This window comes from Prinia subflava, chromosome 3, assembly GCF_021018805.1.
Source record: "Prinia subflava isolate CZ2003 ecotype Zambia chromosome 3, Cam_Psub_1.2, whole genome shotgun sequence".
Lineage (NCBI taxonomy): Eukaryota > Metazoa > Chordata > Aves > Passeriformes > Cisticolidae > Prinia > Prinia subflava.
Window position 1 is genome coordinate 107,707,339 of NC_086249.1, and position 6,640 is coordinate 107,713,978.

The 6,640-nt window shown below is 46.6% G+C and overlaps 1 long non-coding RNA gene across 1 annotated transcript; it reads left to right on the plus strand.

The window, feature by feature from the left end:
- Window positions 1-2,430: 2,430 nt before the first annotated feature.
- On the plus strand, window positions 2,431-6,132 carry LOC134548499 (uncharacterized). Its single transcript, XR_010079793.1, has 3 exons — window positions 2,431-2,555; window positions 2,999-3,200; window positions 4,746-6,132. It is a non-coding gene; the product is annotated as an uncharacterized LOC134548499 (long non-coding RNA).
- The last annotated feature ends 508 nt before the right edge of the window (window positions 6,133-6,640 follow it).

Genomic DNA, 6,640 nt, shown 5'->3' on the forward strand with positions numbered 1-6,640 from the left:
ACCAAGATGGCGGCTACAACGGGCGGAAGTAACGTTTATATAGGGTTTATGTAGGGTTTGGACCCTATAGCCGCGGCCGAACCAAGGCTCTGCTGCAGGTGTATTCGAGACATCTTTCCTTTTTGTTTGACAGAAGGAAGAGGGGAAAAAAAAAAAAAAAAAAAAAAGAGGAAGAAAAAACGGGAGCAGTTCCGGGGCGGTCCCGGGGCGGTCCCGGGGCGGTGTGCGCCGTCACTGCCGCCTTCTCGGCGGGCGATTCCAAGGCGCTGTCGGGCTCTCTGCCGGCCGGTCGGCGGGCGGGCGGCCGGGACGCGATGGCGCTGTGCCCGGAGCTGGAGCGCTCGCTGTCGCTGCTGCAGCCGGGCGCCGACCGGGCCCAGCAGCAGCAGGAGCGGCGGGCGGACGCGGCCCCCACGCCCATGGTGTTCATGTGCGCCGGCTGCGGGCGCCCCGTGGGCGACACCCGCACCTGGGGTTCAGTGTCGAGGACAGCGGTCCCATCCTGCTGCGCAGTGAGTACCAGCGCTGCCACCCCCGTGCCGCCGCGGTCGCTGCCGCCGTGCCTCCTGCCCTGCCTCCCGCCGCAGCTGCGGCCGCCAGCGTCGCCGCGGACCCGGGGCGGAAGGGCTCCGAGCTCCCCGGAGAGTGCGGATGGTGAGGGCCGGGCCTGGCTGGACACAGTCCCGGGGGAGTCGGGGTTCCCGGCGCTGGGGACCGGCAAAGGGCCCGGAGCGCTCGTGTGGCCCGAGAGCCCCTGGAGCACTTATCTGGGGTGGGCTGTACAAGCCGCGTATGGCCTAAGGGAGAGGGATTTCTCACAAGGACATGTAGTGATGGACAAGGGAGGCAGCTTTAGATTAAATGTCGGGAAGAAATTTTTCCCTGCGAGGGCGGTGAGGCCGTGGTACAGGTTCCCCAGAGAAGCTGTGGCTGCCCCTGTGTCCCTGGAAGTGCCCAAGGCCAGGTTGGACGGGGCTTGGAACACCCTGGGATAGTGGAAGCTGTCCCTGCCCAGGGCCGGGGGTGGAATGGGGTGAGCTTGAAGGCCCCTTCCACAATTCAGCGATTCTGATGGTCTTGGTCTTGCTGAGGTTAGCCAGCCTGAGGAGCTGATGCAAATTCAGGCTAAAAGATGAGTGCTCATCATTTATACTGTGTAAAGCATGAATGAAAGGTTAAAAAAGTTCTAATGCATGATTTAAATTTTTTTTTTTTATTTTTAAGAAAAGGGATGGGGAGAGGTGCCTCCTTTTATTTTCTTCTGAATAAATGTTATTCCTTGCTTGCAGCATGGTAGAAACCCTACTCTGCTCTGGCTGCTCCAGGACCCTTGGCAGCAGATCCATGCACGCCTCAAGGCATCTCGACTGCAAGAGGGATTTGTTCTGTGTCCGTACTGACTCTGTTGAAAGGTAAGTGCAGAATGTTTATGGGTCAGCCTGCCAGCTCCACTGCACTCACCAGGCATGGCACTGAGGGTGCTCCTGTTACATCTCTGGCAAGGCTGGAGGGAGCGTCTTCTGCTGCTCTGTCCCACGGTGGTTTTCTGTATTGGTGCTGTTGGCATCCCAGTGCTCAGCTGTAGGGAACATCACCTGTGTAAGGCACATCCTAGAAAAAGAACCAAAACAAACCAACCTGGCCTGCCTTTTGTGTGGGAAGTTGCATTCCAGCCCAGAAAATATCACCAGGTCCAGGGCACTAGAGGGTTCCTTCGCATTTGATTGGAAGAGTTCACAAACCAAGCACCAAAGAGGCCTGGCTGGAGCCTGTTAGGGGTCCGCATGATCAGCAGGGAGTGTGGCCAGAGGGGCTCGGGCAGGACTCGGGGTGGCTCTGCCCTGTGCTGGCCACATCTGCTCTGTCCTTGCTAAGATGGGCAAAGGCAACTCTGACAACTGAGTACGTGCTTGAGACTCTCACTCAGCTGTCTTAAAATCTGTCTAGAAAATGAAAGTGTGCTTGGGTTTAGTTGGTTTATAGCACTTCAAAGGGGTTATTAAAAACTGTATCCTCAATTAAGGCTCCGCACCAGAGTCCTTTTGTGCAGGCATTGTCCTAATAGACAGTGGTTGTTCATCTGGACTGGTTTTAATGTCTCTTTTTTTTTCTGAAGTTCCCATTTATTTTGCTGTATTGCTGTGGATATTCCCCTTGGTACTCTGGACAGGGTTTGGAGATTTTTTTCTTCATTCCACTGCTAGAGTACTTTTTTTATTGCATGGCAGTAAAATTCTCTCATGCACTAACTTGGCTGCAGAATGGCATTTTCTGGCAAAGGGATGCTGCTTCTGCCTGCCAGCACTGCACTGTTCTTGGTGTCTTGGTGCCATTTTCCACTGTATCCCGTATCCCCAGAATCCACGGCTGTCTCTCAGGGTTCTAAAGGAGTGCTGTGTTTGGATTTTTGGCTTCAGAGTGGGAAGTGTTCTGTAACCTGATGTAACCTGTGGCATCTCAGCTGTAGGCCAGGAACCCTGGAAAAGCAAGCTCGCATTCACGAGGAGCCGCTTACTCTTGAAAGCCCAGCTGTCTTGCAAGAGGTGCCGCACAGGGTGAGTTTTAACCTTACATCATTCTTTGTTGAAATCACCTCTGAGAAGTCTTAATATGCTTCAATGGTTTCTGCAGAACAGCTTATTCCACTCAGAGCAATTCAGTGCATTGTAACATGTACTGGACTGCTTCCTGTAATTGCTGTCTTGTGCTCTGCAAGACCTTTAGCCACTTTTCCTTCAGTTTTCTTGGTAGTTAGCATTTTCTGTTTATCAAGCACAGCATTAGGTTCCTCTGGCTGTCTCAGAAATTGGATCAGTTGTTTCTAGTTCGTTCTGATTCACTTCTCCAGATCTTCATTTAACTTTTAGCCATGTTTCTTCTGCCTCCTGTGGAAATGGACTTAATGCTTTTGCTGTAACTTTATCTTGAAATAGTAATCATAAATGAATCATGGTAAATCAGGTTGATGTTTTGCTCTACTAAAATCTTGTGACTGCAGGTAGGAAGAGTTGGGAGCGAACAGTCTGAGGAAGTGGACTGTGGAAGCTGAAGGTTGTCCAGCCAAAGCTGAGTGTGTGGCTCTGACACTGACCAAGGCTGGAAAGAGTTACTGTGTGGACAGAGAATGTTAGAGCCGGGTGAGCTTTCACAGGATGAAAGAAGCGAGGAGAGAATCGAATGGAAAGAATTGCTGAGATCAGGTTTGAGCCCTTTCTTTGGGTTTGGGATTTGTTTGTGGTTTTTTTGTTACCTAACACTACCTAGCACTTACTTACTTACTTACTGTGAGATTTGAAGTTTTCTCCAAAAACTCAGAATGAATTTCCCCACTCTGCCCCACTGGTAGCAGCACACAGGAGAACAGAGACTGTGGTTTGGATCTTGAGGGAGTTCCAGCAGTACAAGCTATGAGTTACCATGTTTCTCCCAAATTTACATCCAGCAAATCTGAGGAATTACCTCTTGCCTGAGCATTCCTGGTCTCTGTGACTCTTTAGTAAGAGACAGCTGGGACTGGCCAAGCTGAGACAGGATCTGTTCCTGTCAAACCATCTATTTCCCATGCGGATGAGAATCTGGGGGGCAAGTGCCCACATCACTCCTCACAAATGCCCACACATACTTCTGGGGCTGCTGTATCTATCTGCTGGATTTGTCAGCGCCAGCATTTGCGAAGGATCACCTTGTGAGCAACTCAAAAGACAGATAAATAGAGGCAGCAGCAATTGTCTTGAGTTTACCTTATGGTAAGGCTTATGGATATTTTTAATCACTATAAGAAGGCTTATGGATATTTTTGATCACTTTCTTAGCACTTGCAATTACCCCTGCTACCACACAAAAGAAACCGAGGAACAGGAAAGCTCCGCTCTGTATCTCTGGCAGAAGAAAAGCCAGCAAACCAGTTTGCGTTCACCCCGATTCCTAGTCCTGTGCTGCAAGTACAGAAATATCTTGAGCCTTTGGGAGGGGGACTGGGACTGTGGAACCCAGCTGCATGTGTCTCCTAGGCCACGTTTTTCTTGGAAGCACCTTTCCTAGTTTCACTGCTTTTTGGAAATGAACTGTTCTGAGCAGAACCAGTACCTTCAGACTCAGGGTCTGAAAACAAAACAACCATAAAAACCACTAAAAAGCCCCAAAACCCACTGCCTAAGAGAACAAAGAAAGAGAAAATATACCGGGATTCTTTTAATAAACCTGAATTTGTGGGAGGCACTGGGTTTGTTTTCCCTTCGTGCGGCAGCACGAAGTTTGCACGCATTTTGCTGCCGCTTTGGCTCTCAAGAACTGGAAATGCCTGGATTTCTGCGTGGTTTCCCCAGGTTCTCCTATTTAGCAGGAGCTGCACGGTGAGGTCGGTGTTCTGAGGGAGGCCCTGGCACAGCTGCCAAAGGCCGGGAACGTGGAGTGTGCAGGGAGCATCCGGGGGGCTTCTCCCCCCTGAGTTTCTCCCGGGGTGTGCTGCCTGCACTGCTGGATGTTGGACCCGGCTTTGGGCCGTTCTCCTGCGGTCCCAGCACTGAGTGCTGCCCCTGTGGCCAGACCTTGCCGTGTGCCGGCACCAAACCCGGGCAGCCGGGGCTGCTTTTCCAGCCCTTTGGTGCCACGGGCGGCCCCCGATTGCCGGAGCTCCCCGGCACCCGGCCTGGACTCACTCTGTGGGGGGGCCTGTTCCATCTGCCTCAACCGAGGACATCCTGCCCAGGTTTGACACTTGACTCCCGTTGTTTTTCCTCTTGCAGGCAGCTGGCAAAAGAGGAGAGAGCCCCTGCGAGGCAGAGCCCCTGGAATGCCCTGTCCCGGTCTGAGGTTCCCACTTTTATCTCCGACTCCCGGAGAATTGCTGGAGCAGAACCAGAGAGTGTCCATTTTATTTCCTGCCTTTTCCAATAAACGGTGACTTTCAGCTGGAGTGTGTTCCTGGTGTTATCCTCCTCCTCCTCCTCCCTGGATTTGTAAATAAATGTCCTGATTTTGGCCAAGTAGAATTTTGTTGTTCCAGGCATTGTGGCTCTTTTGTTTCATTGAAACTTCCCAACTCTGCTGAGACTTTGAGATGTCAAATACAAGTAAGACTGGAGTTTCTTGGGATTGTTACTCACACAAAATAGGGATCCTTCTTGGACAGGAGTAACTTGACGTGTTTAATGCCGCTTCCCTTTAAAATCAGAGCAGGGGAAGCAGATTTGAAATCATCATTCCATGAACTTGCACCAAATTCCTCCAAAGCTGCAAAAGTTTTCCTTGTTAGAAATTCCTGAGCTTGTTTTCCAGGCAAGCTGGGATTTAGATGTTCTTTGTTCCTTGGATTTGCTGGTTTTCCTCTCTCTCATTTTAGTAAAGGATTTTTTTTTTTTCATATTTTCCATGCTGATTGGAATTTTTGTACTGCTCAGGGCACATTGCCAAGGAAATGTACCAATTTCATGTTGGTAAATCAGGCATTGTTCAGCACCATATGCCCACAAGTCTGTAAATTTCCAGGGAAACTTGCTAAGTGTTGAATTGCCATAATGAATCTCTTTGTAAAGTTGATTATACTTTTTTCTTTATTTTTAATTACTTTGAATTTTTTATGTAGGGTTTTTTTTTAATAAGTGATGTCTTTTTGTATTTTTAAATTTTTTCTTTTAAAAAATTTTCTATTTTAATTTTTCCTTTGTAATTTTTCCTTTGTAATTTTTCCTTTGTAATTTTCCTATTTTATTTTTTCCTTTTTATTTTTTTCCTTTTTATTTTTTCCTTTTTATTTTTTTCCTTTTTATTTTTTCCTCTTTTTTTCTCTCTTTAACTTTTTCCTTTTTAATTTTTTCCTTTTTATTTTTTTCCTTTTTAATTTTTTCCTTTTTAATTTTTTCCTTTTTATTTTTTTCCTTTTTAATTTTTTCCTTTTTAATTTTTTTCTTTTTATTTTTTCCTTTTTATTTTTTCCTTTTTTTTTTTTTCCTTTTTACTTTTTTCCTTTTTATTTTTTTCCTTTTAATTTTTGCTTTTTATTTTCTTTCTTTCTAATTTTTCCTTTTTAACTTTTTAATTTTATTTTTTTCTGTGTTTTACTTGAAATTTTATTTGAAAACTTTTTTTTTTTCTTCATGTTTTCTTTGTGTTGGTGTGTTTTGGTTTGGTTTGGTTTGGTCTGGTTTGGTTTGGTTTGGTCTGGTTTGGTTTGGTTTGGTTTGGTTTGGTTTGGTTTGGTTTTTTCCTCTCTCTCTACTCTTTTATCTACTTTTTTATAGCCCAAGTATGTAGAAGTTTGGCTGGTGGGAACAGAGGAGGTGACAAATGAAATCCATGTCCACTCCACGTCCGGATAGAATTGAGAGTGCAGCTAGAGAAATCTCTGTATTTTCTGCTAAATTAGAAATCCTGAACAGAGAAAGCTCTAAAGACCAAGGGGCCTTCTTTTTTCTTTTTCCTTTTTCCCCCGAACAATTCTCATTGTAGCCATTTACAGGATCAGGAACATTACCTTGAAGTCGAGGTGTATTTCACAGGTAGCGAGAAAACAAAGTAGACTTGATCTTGTAACTCTCATTGTTTAGTAACAAAGAAATCCGAAACAAAACAAACAACATAAAAAAAAAAAAAAAAAAAAAAAATCCACCAACCCCACAAAAGAACAGAGAAAGAGAAATTA